Here is a 15,104-nt window from a genome sequence, read left to right as displayed (position 1 = left end):
ATTTAAACAGGAACAAACATCCTCAGTGGTTTTTAGAAGATACTACCCTATTTTATTCTAAAAGCCACAGGGATGAGCCCTCTGCTTTATATACTTATACGTGTGTTTCATTTGGCTGACTGTAAATACAGCTTTTCAGAGCTGAATGTTACAGCTTAATGACACCAAGTAAACAGTAGTGGCTCATGCTCTCACAAAAACAGGTGGTCAGAAATGAACTGTGCTCCATTAGGAGACTGCCCCTCATCTTTTGAACCTTCTCAGAAGGGAAATTTGAGAGCATGCAGGAGTAGCAGCACAGACAAACAAATATATTTTGTAAAGAAGAAACCCCACCTCTGCAGAGCACAGAGATCTCATGCTCATCTTACAGTGCAGACACCATTAAAATGAAGAGTGCAGTAGGGATCCCACTTCTAGCTCTCTGGAAATTCAGGCTCTGATCCAAAGCCTAGGTGTGCAGCCTGGACTCTGCTGTGCTGAGACTGCTGTTAAGACGTAAGAAAGTGTACAAGTTTTACAGGGTCAAATTGTGGACAAAGATGTAATAATCGAGACATGAATAACAGTCTAATGATTCAAAGAAAGAAATACTAACATAAAAAGGTAACACAAAGCCAAAAAAATCTAACAAGAAAAAGAGAGGAAAGAAATTTCAGGTTTTGTACAAATTCTACTCTCTGTGAGGTCCCAGTGCTCCTGTAGATGTTCATGCAACTGCTCTTCTCCCTTGATTACAATTCACTAATATCCTACCACAGCCAGAGAAAAGCACCGGCATGAAAATGATTGCCATACATCTTCCTTTATAGTCCTTCAGATGATTCATAAGCAATTATTTAGAAGTCAATAAAATTGTTCATCTATGGGGATGAGTCAGAGAATTAGGAAGTGACTCATATTCCAGACTATCTATGTGGACCTCAGAGTCTTTTGTCAGGATTCCTTCAAGATCAAAACTATTTCTAAGACTGATTACTTTGTGACACAAGCACTGTTGTCGACTGATTAAAAATATATTATGATAAGGAGAGAGGCTCAGCGTGCTGAAGACAAACACACACACACTGTTTCACTGGCCATATTTACTTTTATACACACATGATGGACATGTTTCCAACAGCCTATTGCCACACACTTGAATGCAAATAAGTTATCTGTTGTTAGACCAGTAAATAAACCCCCACACTGTTAAGTTTACAAGCATAAACACTCAAAATTATTTATTACAAAAATGAATATTATCTATCAGTTACTGACACCTAGGAATGAATATAGTAAAATATTTTTAAAATACTACCTACACCTGGTAAAGGGCTTTCAGGCACCTTATTAGCTCGGTTTGGGTTTCTGTTTGGTTTTATGTTCTGTTGGTTGGTTTGGTTTTTTGTTTGTTTGAGGTTTTTTATTTGGGCTTTTTTTCCCTCAGAAACTTAACTGAGTACTAATAAAGGCATATCTATGTTAAACTTCTTTCTGGATGCTAAGTACTGCTATAAAGTGAACATCATCCAAACAGTATATAATTCCTAGACATGTGCTACAGTTATTTACTGCAGTGCACACTCTAAGCAAGCTAAAAGTAAATTTCATATTTCCTAGAGCTTTACTCCTGTTCATCCTTTAATGCCTAGTCTTTATAGTAAGTGGTTTGTGATAGTATGTAGGTGGAATCTGGAAATGAAAGGCTGTTCCTCAATCATGGCTATGCTGTGTGCTGAGAAGTTAATTTTATTATTCATGCATTCACAGAAGAGGCCAGAAGGACATGGGCACAACTATAAAACAGATTCTGTAGTGGTTTTCATATGGGGATTACTTCTTATCAGCAGCAAGGAAACTCTTTATTAATCTGTCAGAAACCATTAAGGGGCCATTCCCCTCTGCTATGATGAAATCAGAGTAAAACTACACTTGAATTAATTTTTCAGATTGTAAAAAGACGGTTAGGAACCACAGAGGAGGAATGTAGTGCTCCAGATTCTGAAGTTTGTGGAATGTAGGTTCATACTATGATACTACTACAGTATGTTTTTACTTACTTTTAGTAACCACAGCACAATGGCAGTAAATTGTGACGGTCTTGATAAAATACCCTGGTGTTTAATAGTATAACAGCCAAGTCTGGTTACACTTTTGGCACAAATCGCCAGAGAATGTCTGTTTTAAAAAGTAGCTGCTACAATTACAGCTATATATGAGGGATTAGCAATGCCTTTGAAATATACCTTCATACTCTCATAGGCATGTTTGCAGCTGGAGGCAAACTGAACTGAAAATAAGCAATGTGAGTTGGAGTACACATTGTGACATAGAAAATACCAACCACCTTGTCAATCAGCTCTTCAGAAATTAAACAGATTGTAGAAAAGCCATCCCTTAGCATTTGTGGTTTGCAGCAACCGAGAGCCCAAAGCATTAGACTCAAAATGAATGAGCAGGAAAGGGAATGCTTGAGCAGTTCCAATACGCTGAGTCCTGCATACCACAGTGCGGTGCTAGAGACCGAGACTGGCTTGGCCTTCACTCCCAGGTGACTCCGCAGAACTTGCAGTCAAGACTAGACCAGAGCCTGTTCACCCACACTGCCCTCACCCTTACCTGAGAAACGCATCCGATGCTTCACTCTGCATTGCCCATCCCACGAGGTCTGTACCTGCAGAGAAGTGTGTTCATAAACCTGCAGAAATTCAAAGGGAAGAACTGCAGGGATATACAATCGGTACACGATGACACAAATTCTACCATCTCACTGCTTTTCTTTCACAGCACACAGGGCCAACAGCATGGCCAGCTCTCCAAGCTGCTGGTTCACAGCTGTGCACACCAACTCTGGCACAGTGTTGGCAGAAGTGCCTGTTGGATCAAGCTTGCACAGCTCCTGCGTATCCAACCACAGCCTGGGACTAAAGTTTTTAAGCTCTGTCAAATAATAATGGTTATCAGTTCGCTCTTCACAATGAAATTCCCTGTTCCCAAAAAGAAGCCGGGAGTTTCACTGAGGTAGCAATAACACAGAAATGTAGAGCGCTGATTCTCAACCACCTATGTAAAGTTCAAAGTAATTTCTTGCTAACCTTGCCTCTTTAAAAACTTTCTAAACATAATTTGGGACTGTATTTTAAGTTGACCACAGGAAGCGCAAAACAGGAAAGTCCATGAGAAGCCTTGTCTTCCCCTCAGGCACTTCCTGTACTAGTGACAAAAGCATAATGCAAAATTGCTACCAAAATGCTTCATGTTTAGGTTATTGTCTTCCTTTTAGGCAAGAAATATTTGTTCATCAAAAATCACAGCCTTGAAGCAACAATGCCTACCTCTGCGTCACTGTGTCTGGTTAGACAGCAAGCTTTTGGGAACATGTCTCTGATAAACCAAGTTAAGGAGTAAACTCAGAAAATGAGCCAGAAAATAAAGTCTGAGAATGATCCAAACCAAACCAAAGCTCTTTATTTTTCCTCCCCCTCTTCAAGCACATTCAGTGCTTAACAGTCATTTGATATGCTAGGTCACCCTTTGCTGAAAGTAAATTATCTATACTCCTCTCCACTAGCTAATGGAAGAAAAAGCTCAATGGTCCCTGTAAGGAGAAAGTAGACAATTCAAGCATTCCCACATTAAAAACAGACTTCACAAACAATTGAAAAAGCCACAAATTGTTCCCTGATATCCACATTTATGCAATATCCTCAATCACAGTGTTAACAGTGAATTCTCTCTTCCTGCTTAGACATCTAGGCAATAAAAGCAAGAATATACAAAAGACAAAATGTTCACAAAAACTTTTTCACAAATATTAATCACTTTTTTCCTTCCCATGCTGTCTACAAGGTAGCCTAAAGAGCCTTTTTTTAAACTCTGTTTAAGCAAAGTCTGTAACAGGCTCAGTCTCAATGCATGTTTGCTCCAGCCATGACTTGACCCTACATTGAAGGAAGAGTTTGGCATGTGCTAGCAATTAATTTCCATCTATGCTTCATTTCCATAGACAGAAAAGGAGTATGTGCACCACCAGGTAGACAGATCATGCTCTGTTCTGACCTGGATGACTGGAGAAGCAGGATCTCGAGGTGTCTGCTTCTCAATCTGGACACAGCATCTGATCTCTGCTGTACATCAAACAGGGATGCTTCTCCCCACTGTTCCCCTTGTTATGACAATTTGTGCTTCCCTAGTCTCACTGAAATCTCTACATCCTTCTCTACTTCTCTATTGTTTCCCAAAGCTCCTGACAGTCTTGAACAAGAGAAAATTAGACAGCAAAGACGTGTTCTTAACCATAAAGGTATTCACACAACTGACAAAGGAAGAGGGAAGGAATGAAAAAAAATCCTGAAAATCGACACTGGACTCAGGGAAAGTTTACATTTGTTAGTGATAAGTTTTAGCGAACACTTCAAGATGTTCTCACAGCTCATTGCAAGAACAGCACACAGGTTTTCACTTAAGGTGAACATATAGTCAATAGTCTCCCATTTCATGATGGTTGTTACCACACAGGCAGGATCCGTGTGTATGTTTCTGTTCAAAACTAGTGTTCAATACTATCTGCAGACCCTTCAATATTCCTTCCTCAAAAAACGTTCATCATTTCACCCCAACTTTTGCAACTGGGAGGGCTTTCCTCTCATAAAAGGAAACACTGCTTATGTTCCAATCCTTCAGCAATAAACGACTCACTCTTCTGTGTTACTATAGAAATCAGAAGACAAAGACTTTTTTTAAAAGGGTATTTTCTAGAAGGGGTGGGGTAAACTGCAGCAGGAGAAACTTGCTGGTGTGAGTGCTTTCAGAGTGCAAGAAACAGATAACCGTGTATTAATCAGCTTGGGGCTCCAGTTGCAACAGCATTTCTCTCCACATTGAGAGAAAGATCTTGTGACTGACAAAAGCTAAAATCATGCAGGGAAAGTAGCTTTCTAAATCACAGTCTAAGCTGAAGGACTGCAAATCAAAGAGGTCAGGGACTTTGACTACTTCAGCTAATGGGTACACAACAAAAGGCATGATGGGTCCTGAGGCAAGTAGATAAGATAAGCCTCTAAAATGCCCACAGTCTTTCAACTCCTTAACAGCATCTTGGTAATATCAGTTCAAACCAAATCAATTCCTTTAATCCACATTGAAATAGTTCTAATACCACATTGCATCTGAAGGAAGCTAACTTGCCTGATTTTTTGCTAATACAGGTGACCCTAGATTGTCAATCTTCTCTCTACCCTCCCTTTTCACAAAGGCCTAACTCCACTCACTCATGAAGACACCAAAGGTGACATGAGAACATGTGCCCACAGAAGTGTATCCATGACACATGAATTAATGCAGTTCTACACCCTGCAAGGCAATTCCTGTGCAGGAGCAGTGGACAGGATCCTTAAAGATGAGCAAGTTTGAACACAGATACGCTCATAACAAATGTCACTACGACTGAAAAATCATCGTCACTTTGGTGGGTCTTATGATCAGTAAAGTCCACCACTCCTGACTGAAAAGAGCCCACCAGTCAAATGTATTCCAGCTCATTAGCCTAAAGCCTTTTAGAAACAATATTATATTACCTAATATTCCCCCAGTACAACAGGCTCCAAACTATAGTTGCTTTGCTGAGATGGTGTCTTTATTGCAATCTAGAGAAACATGCCAAGTAATATACATAATGCAATAAAAAGATTTTCCATTTGGAATATTTTTATGTGTCAAAATCAAACTCAGTTCATCAGGTCCTAATGAAACCTAAAAGTAAGGTAGTTTCTTTTTGCTTCAGAATAGGGAGTATTCCTCTTGATTTAACACATTAAGGAGTATGGAAGAGAGACAGCTATCTGTCCTGAGCCTTGAACCCTTTGAGATCTGCCACCTTGCATTAGCAAACTCATTTGCTGGTAGTATCATCATGGGCAAGCTTATAATTAAATAAATAAATAAATAAATAAAAGTCCTTTTTGGATGGTTTTATTTATGTCTACAGTCTGTTGTCCCCTATGTGGGAATGCAGAACAAACTCACAACATGGAGCTGTATTCTACATAAAGAGTTCTGCCCAAGACAAAAAAAAAGCACTTTGTATTATATACTATTTCTTTCAAAGTCTTACTGAAAATCTGCAAACATTCAGTTTCATCATTCTGAGTACTTATATGATAGCTAATTAGAATATAAGAGAAAGTGAATATATTTATAAATTATTTGGAGGAATACAACATAGTACCATTCTCCTACTTCCTTAGGCATGCTTTCCCCTATGAGAATCCCATCCTTTAGCAACATATATCCAGGTAACTGTCTTCCTGATGATGCAGGTGTTCCTTACTAAGACAGGCAACGTTCTGCTCCTGATGCTACTGACAGACTCATTAAATACTTCAGTAGCTAGGGGAAAATAAGACATTAGAAGTGTCCTTAACTGTCTTAGTTGGACAACGCTATGCCAATTTTGTGCTCAGAAAAATTTGAGATTTTTAGGGACAAATGTGCCCCAGAGTGTGCGTGTTACACCTAAAGATTAATTCTTCTAGGTTGTCCTTTTCCCTTTCCATGCAACTGACAACATGCTGCTTTACAGGTAACAGATATTGCTTCCTGTACACAAAGCCATGTAAAATGAGATTTCAGGAAATAATGGAATTTTTTTTTTAACTACAAAATAAGTACTACTCCCCTCGCCCAAGAGATTTTCTATTTGAGACTCACAGACTTGCCTGCAAGTACTGCTATCCTCCTCTGCCTCTGGGAAAGGAGATAAATCTTATCAATAAGTAATTAGAACAGAGAGCAAACTGTGTTGTCAGCTGAACCAATGCAGGTATACCCTGTTATAGTTCCCTCACTTACCACTGCCTACTTACCAAATAAACTGACCAAATGAGTCAGTCATTGCAACAAAATGATGTAATGCATAAAAACTTTGAACTAGTAACCTCCAATATTCTTTGAACGCTCTGGAATAACCCCTGCATTAGTCAGGGAGCAGCAAGTACAGGCTGCCACTGCCTTCGTGAGTCACAACAAAAGAAACTTGGCATCTCCTACAGGTTTGTGTAACCCTCCTCCACATGTTCTTCCATGAAAAGCCAGTGTCTTCCAAACTGAGCACATAATACAAGCACATCTGTGATGCTGGCTACAGCCCTACCAGATCCTGTCAATGACATTGGAGCAACATGTACCCCAATCAACTAGTGCTCCTGATCTGTGCTCCTCTGTGTTTACATACCTCTGTCCATTAAAACAGATGCATTCTGCATTGGATATTTATCCAGCTAATCTTCACCTGAAGACATTTAGAGTGTCTAAGTCAAGCAGTCTAGTCTTATGTTTCCTATAGATGCTTTGCATCTGCAGAATTAATTTCCAATCCCTCATGAAATCCACCAAATTACAAACAGCACTTTTCCAATTACGCAGCCTTCACTGGCTTAGACAGTCCTTCTGTAGAAAGGCAAACTTCAAAATCTACCACCTCGAGAGATGTTTCTGAAAGCTGCTTCTTCAAGTAGTAGGCATTGTGGATTAACAGTAGAAGCTGAAGCTGCTTCTACCACTGCTTCAAACCCACAAATATTAGCAAAGAATTGTTAATTCTACCCCAGCTTCTTTCTTTCCAATTATTCTTCCTATTCAGCTCCAGTTCCAAACCGAATGTAGAATTCAAGGTATATTGCAGACGGCAAATGACTTACCACTTGCACTTCGAAGTGGAGAACCATCTTCTTCCTCCTTTCATGCTTAGTCTGCCAAAAGCAAAAAAGCCTTCTCTGGACCCAAGAATACTCCTCTTTTCTTCTCCATACAAAACATAATGAGATCTTAAACTTCTAATTACTAAAAATTTAACTCAAAATTGCAAGCAGCTTTCATAAAAGATGCCTGGCAGAAAACACCTTAGTATTTCCTGAATTCGAACATAAACATGCACTTACTTATAATTAAAGCTAAATACTTGAAAGCCTACAAGACCAGGATGCAAGGCAAGCTGCGCTGTTTTACTCACCAGCTCCAGTAAGCCCAGAGAGTTACCTTTTCAACAACACAGGCAGAGATCTCTTAGATCTGCCGTGGAAATAAAAGGAATTAGCATGTTCAATCAAGAAAAAGAACCTGCTGTTATCTATGCAGCTGGGAAATTGTGCATATTTGGACAGCAAACCTGGATTAATGCTTCTCTAGCTTCTACAATTTATACAGTTACATGAGAGTGGTCAAGAAGCTTAAATAAAAAAAGAACAAATATTAATGGGTAAAAATCTCAGTTTCTTACCCTACTGAACAAAGCACCCTCACTAGAGCACTGCACATACTCTTTCAGACAGGCAGTGACATCTTGGCAGTGACATCAGTGGTTCTCAACATCCTCTCAGTCGCATGAGTGAAGCTACAGCTTCTACAAAGCCCTAATATCTGGTGCTTGTGACAAGGTTGTGGGAGCAGACTAACAATGGAGAAGGGCAAACAGCTGACCTATGAATTCTCCTCTGATCAGTACACATTGGGTCATTTACATTACCTCCTGCTCAGACAGGGCAACTCTAGGCTCTCCATCACCGATCATCTCCAATTTTTCTTCGTGTTTGTGTAAATCTATTTCTCTTCCTCAACAGCAGCTTTGTGGACTTCCATTTTCTTATCCTTAAGGATGCAGACAGCCTGACAGTGTTTCAGCTTCATAAAAATCAGCTCAGGATCTTTGCACTGCTGGTCCTTTATAGGCATGAATGCAATTTAGGAAGCATTGGAGGAGGCAAATATTAGAAGCACACCTTGCCATGTCAACTTTCAACAAAACAACAGATGACACATTAACCTCACACTGATTATTCCTTACAGAAGTTCTCCATTTCCTTAGTCTCTTAGCTCAGTAAGAAGCAGAAATGGTTTGTCACCAGAACCACTAGTGGCTCAGTAAGCGTTCCAGCTTTCAGCATTCCAAGCAGAGGAATCAGCCACAAAGGGTTTTTTCCTTTTCTTCTGATTAACACACTCAGACACAAGTTTGCACATGGCAAGCACTGCACATATTTTGGTATGATAAGAAACACCTGGCAAGCAGAGGCTGGGGTGATGAAAATCACCTTACTGATTCTATGGAAGACTAACTACAAAAGAGTCCACGACGTAAGGACATTTCTGAAATTTAACACATTCATCACAGCAAGGGAAAGCTGCAAAGCAAACTTGAACTGCCTGCTGTGACAACTCCAGAAGTTTTGTGCTGAGCTCAATGCAAGTAACTGCTCTAAATTCCTAACAGCACCACAAGGAATAATGGCAGTAATTGCATAAGAACAGAAAGAGGTAGTCTCTCCATTGCTAGTTGCAATACAGGAGTAGATATTCTGGACCAAAAAAAAGAATACATCTATTTCTGTGTCTTGCCTAAGGGAGGTCTCAATACCAACTTCCTTAAAGAAGGATGTAAAAAAAAAAAAAAAGCCCTACATGTAATAGATAACATAAATGTTTATGTTAGAATTCAGCAAATACTAAGTTGTTTTCTTTCCTCACAGAGAGAGAGCTAACCTGGTTATCAAACTTCCTTTGTGCAATTCCCCATCACTTTCAACCAAAAAGGCCAACACCCACTGTACTCTAAGTGATCCCCTTGGCTCCAATGCCTCTCTCTGATATGGAAAAATCACAACCACCACTTACATCAGCCACTTAACCACCTCTTAACAGCTCCCACTTCATAACCTGGGCCAATGTCAGAGGTAGTAGTTTTACCACTGGGAAAAATTAATCTTTCAGCAAGGACAATCAACAGGTGACCACAGGAGAGGACTGCTGGTGAGACAGGATCAATCATAACTGGAAATTTCAGTACTTAAGAAATTCTCTAATGTGAGTTTTAGAGAACAGCTTCACTACAGGTAAGATACAAGCTGCCCTCCTACCCACAAAGGCTTACTGTACTGAAAGAAATTTCTCTAACTACTTATAATGGTGCTTTAAATACACAGTACTGCAAGAACCTAGCCAAATGAAAGTAAGAATTGCGAGGTTACAGGTAGTATGAGACTGGAGTAATCCTTTGCAAAAGACTGTGGGCAGACTGCTCAGCACTCCTACCAACACAAAGCACCTGTGGACTGCCCCCTCTGATAGAACTGGAGTGAGGGTCCTCAGAAGGCTGGCAGTGCCCTGGAACCCATCTAAGCCAAATTTGCAGCAGCCTTGAAGAATTCCCATGGCATGATGTCTCTCAGTCAAACACAGAAGAAGTACAGCTGCATTTTCCCTGTTTCCACAGAAAAGCAGCATTGAAGGTGACACCTAGGCTCAGTTTTTCTCTCTCTTTTTTTTTTTTTTTTGCAGTCTAGTTTCTTCAGAGACAGCGGCCAGATCTAACATACTTAAGAAGAGGAGTAGCCTCTTCTGAATCCTATCCAACCTGAAATACCGGCTTTGTTGGCCAGAGGCCCAGGTGAGGTTGTAACTGTGACACTACATGCAGTATTGTGGCTTAACCTTTTCCCTCCCAGATTGCCAGAATGCATTTCAGCTCTTTTGACATCTTAGAAACAAAGATCACTTCATATACAGCTTTTTATTTCACTTTCCATTTGAGCATGCCTAATGCACCGCTCTGCAGCAACTACAACCAGCCCAGTCCCTTCCAAACTCTGAGTCAGATGCTGGGCTGTGTCTTGCAAGCGCTCAGTCTCCCCAGCATCCCCAGGGCCAGAGGCTGCTGTGCCAAGAGCCTCCAACCTGTGTAGGGAGGGGCTCAGCAGCACTCTCACCTTTGGCCAACTGCTCACTCTGTTCCACCCTTCCTGACTCAACCTCAAACAACAGCCAAGTGAACAATGTCCTTTTCTCTCCTACTATTTGTCCAAGTAAGAGTCTGCAGGCTTACACATACGTAGAAATCCAGGCTGTTTGAACAGACTTATTTCCAGACAGAGAATCCTGCAACTTCGTGGTAACTTGAGATGTTTATAAACATTTCTTCAGCCATGCCACAGCTAGCTGACTAAAAAAAATAAAAGTTAAACTAAGTGTTCAAACAAATTCCTGGGACACATTATCAGCAGCTGGGTCTGGCAGTTGGGAAACTCATTGTCTTTAAACACAGCAGCTGTTCAGGACTTTCTGCCCTTAGCTCCTAATTTGGGAAGATATCATCTTCCTATATTTAGGAAGAAATTTTAAGAGAGCTTCATCTGCCATAAAAAAACCCTTACAATAATACATGCAATTCATCATGCTAGCATTTTTAAAAGGGAACTTTTGAAAAGGTAAAGATTGTGTTGGTTTTAACTATCAGAGAAGCAAACAATGCACATGTATTCTGGGTTGGGTCACATCTGGAAAAATGGAATTTGAGCAGGCTGGTCAAAGGTGCTCCTAAAGCTTTCTGTTTTCTTGTGCTTAGAATAAATTGGATTGTATGACAATGACAGATCTCCAGGAAGGATCACCAGCTATTAGGTCAGACCAAGTTGCTCAGGGCTTGATTCAGTCTGGTCTTGAAACCCTCCAAGTTGCGCAGGGACTGCACAACCCCTCTGAGCTGCTGGTTTTAATGCTAGACTGCTTCACTGTGAGGAAGTCCTCCCCTTTACACACATCCAGCTGCTGCTGATAAAATGGTCTTTTCAACCACAGAAATTCTTCTGACAACTTCCTCCTTTAGTTTTCTAACTTTCATAGTGGCATACTCATCTTCTCAAACCCCTGCTCTCATCTGACTCCTACTTGCCTCCTCATTCCTTTTGTTCGCCCTTGACTTCTCACCTTCAACACAGCATGCCCTACGCTTCAAACAGCTTTCTGCCTTTTGCTTAGAAATCCTCCTGCAATGTTGTGCTCTCATTCTCTCATCAGTTTACTCCTTAAAACTTCTCAGCAATAAGGATGCCTGGAGGTGCATGCAAAGACAGATCCCATGTCACCTTTTCTGCTCGAATTCCTTGGTGCAAGATGAAGGATGCCCAGCACTTTTCCACTCTGCAGGTAACTGCATCCACAAGCAGCACTGGAGTCCATTCTTTTTCGTTCCAAAGCATTCCCCAGGGTGTCCCAAAAAATCTCTCATAAGCAGACACCATGAACAGCAAATACCTCGTTTTCAGTTCCTGCTCTGGAGACTACCAGACACAGCAGTGCAGATGAAGCCACAACTTCTACTGTGAGACAATACTACCACGACTCCCGTGGCATGTGCTAATTTCTACAGAACTGCAGATGGCAGATGTACTCCAGCTGTGTAAGCCATCCCTGAAGGAATTCCAAGTGGATTAATGGTAATGTGAGGAAAGTCCTGACAGACTGCTTCCCCACCCCCACCCAAGGGGAAAAGGATTTCAAGGACAACAAAAAAGATCACAGACTGGGATATCCCAGCTACCTTGACTACAGCAGTCAAGTCTTACTTCAGGTGACTCAGAGTTACTCAGCTATCAGGACAAACTATCAAGTCAACCCTTTCACTTTGACACCAAGAAATAATGACTCTCGTGACACTTCTTCCTGCTCACTTGCTTGCCAAATAACCTTGTTGATATCTTCTTTACAAAATAAATGCAAGCCACCAAAATCTGATGTACAAGCAAGCTGCTCCAGCTTCTCTCAAGTACGGATAGCAATGGAACAGTTGCAGTAATTTCCAAGAAACTGTAAATTAAAGTTATTAAATAGCTTAACATAATTTTTATGGCATAGAATATTCTTAGGCATCTCCATTTTAAAACAAGCAAAGTGGCTTCTGAAAATGCCATATAGCAAAAATACCTAGAGAATCACAGCATCCTGGAGCTCTGAGGCAAGATGCAAAGCCCTGCTCCAGTCTGGCCCAGCCACCTGGTATTGAAGTGAATTACAGACCAATACAGGTGGAGACTTCCGCTATCCATGCAACATCAGAGAGTCAAAGGGAAAGCTTAAAATAAGCTCATTTAACCAGGCTGAGTCTAATTTGTCCTAACTATGCATGGCAATTTCAAAGCATGTATTGAAGGGCACTAGGAGATGTGCCAGGTACCACCAGCAATTCCTTAGCAAGCAAACAGGTAGGGAAGGCACTATCCCTGGGATGCTTGCCAATATTATTCTTCTTGAGCACCCTACAGTAGGGTTGCCTACTCAAAAACCAGTTTAACCCTACCTGGCAATGTGTTCTAATGTTCTACTATAAATTTTGGTTTACAACAAACATGATTTGTTTTATATAATACAGAACACCTTACACAATTCCATACCTGTGTACTGCTTCCAACAGAAGCCACTAGCAAACATGGAAATAAAACACATTAGAAATGGGGCAGAGAAACCTTCACCTTTTGTCCACCATCTGTTAGGGATTCAGCAGTTGGCTCTAGTGATCTGTCACAGATAATAGGCTGATGATTGGCTTCCATACTCCAGGCCCTCTTCCTCCTCCTCCTTCCTTGGACATGGAGACACAGGCCATGCTGGACCAGTCCCTCAGAGCCACCATGAGCTCACACTGCCCTGAAGGGGCACCTTTGTTGGTGACTTCACTGAAACACACACTGCTTAAAGCCACGCGTTCCTTAGACTGTGTGTTTGTTTTAAAATAACCCATTATCAACTCATTCTAAGAACCTCCAAGCCTTAAATCATAAAGCCTATCCTCCACCAACTCCTGGAAACTTGCCCAGAAAGAAAACTAAAAAGTCTGAAAACATCTGACTTGCTGACTGTTGAAATCTGGCAGCCATGGTCCCGCTCAGCACTTGAGAAGCCCTGGTGCTCCACCCCAGCAGAGGGAACAGCATCCTAACGCACTGTACTTCAAAGTAATCAGCTGGCTGCTCCCTCTAGCAGAGGTATATACTTTTATACTTGAAGGAGTTGAACAAAAAAGTAAATAAATTAATTTTCTTTCCTTCCAACCAATAACACAATAATTACAAAAAAGCAATGGCTGTTGCCATTTCTCAGAGAAATTTCTGTAAAAGCAAAATATACATCAAAACTATCAGAGTACATCAACTTGATAGGAATGGTGTTAACATTTTAAAGTCAATACATTGACTACTCTACATTGCAGAGAAAGTAACTCCTATGGCCTCTGCTTGCTTTAGGAAGCAGAGGAGCTTCAATGCAGGTAACACAAGCTAATGCCTCTATGGAAAATCAATGTAAGCCAGGCCCATGCAATGCTGAACTGAGAACTAGCAGTTACAACTCAGAAAAGAGACAGCCAAGTCATGCCCAACAGCCCTACACCAGTGGCTCAAGTTGGGGCAGCAGCCAAAAATTAAAGGAACAGAGCTTGTGAGGAGAGACCAACAGGGCTGCAATTTCCATCAGGAGCAGAGAAAGGGTACAGGAGACTGGAAGGATTATGAGCCAGGTTAACAAAACTCATAAAGACGTTAAATAAGCCAGATCCTGTAATTGGAGAAGCAGGCTATTTTCCTGAAGAAAATAGCGGCAAATTGGGTTAGAGCGGATAAAAGAAAACATTTCTTTACACCTATGAGCAGGAAACTCACAGATCCTGCTACCACCACCAGCAGCTGTGGAGGCAGCCACTCTCAGCAGGTTCAAAATGGGACCAGACAAATGCATGGAAAAACTGATCTGTAGCCAGAAAATACAGGACCAGGCAGGGACAGCTGTGGCTCCTGAGGGAGCACAGGAGGACTGGACCACAAAAGCAACTAGGCTTGCAAGCTTTCCTCAAAGTAGACTTTCCTATTGCTCCGACAGGAGTTCAATTACTGGCCTAGATGGACTGTTGGTCTGACCCATAAGGGCATTTCTCATGTTATGTTTATTCCCACACACAAATGGAATTGGATTCACAGCCAAACAAAAGACTCATATTCAGAACTTCAGTTAGTGCACTGTCTCGATATTCACACGCACACACAAGATTCAGAAAGGATGTTACTTTCACCACACATCTTTCTGGATTATCTTTCTTTTCCATTGAAATGTGGGCTGCCTTTTGGGAGCCAGCCACCTGACTCAGGAGACAATGCTGCTGAACTGCTGTCAGCTGCTGCACTGGAACACAGTACCATCTGACAGACAAGAAAAACGATTCTTAACATACTTACCACAACTGTGCCAGAGGTTAGAATCAGCATTAGTTGTGTATGTTAGGCAAGTAAATAAGTAAATACTTGCAT

The 15,104-nt window shown here is 41.1% G+C and overlaps 1 protein-coding gene across 1 annotated transcript in view; it reads right to left on the bottom strand.

Annotated features, from left to right (window-relative positions):
• Window positions 1-15,104, bottom strand: part of SLC45A1 (solute carrier family 45 member 1) — a 60,182-nt gene that overhangs the window by 36,287 nt on the left and 8,791 nt on the right. Inside the window, exons 2-3 of the mRNA XM_039385674.1 lie at window positions 2,602-2,680; window positions 337-488 (exon numbers count right to left, since the gene is read on the bottom strand). The gene's annotated coding sequence lies outside the window, so the exon portion shown is untranslated. The remainder of the gene's footprint in view (window positions 1-336; window positions 489-2,601; window positions 2,681-15,104) is intronic.

This window comes from Pipra filicauda, unplaced genomic scaffold (genome assembly GCF_003945595.2).
Source record: "Pipra filicauda isolate LSUMZ 115617 unplaced genomic scaffold, ASM394559v2 scaffold427_size588224_pilon, whole genome shotgun sequence".
Taxonomy (NCBI): Eukaryota; Metazoa; Chordata; class Aves; order Passeriformes; family Pipridae; genus Pipra; species Pipra filicauda.
This window is presented reverse-complemented; position numbering and strand designations above follow the sequence as displayed.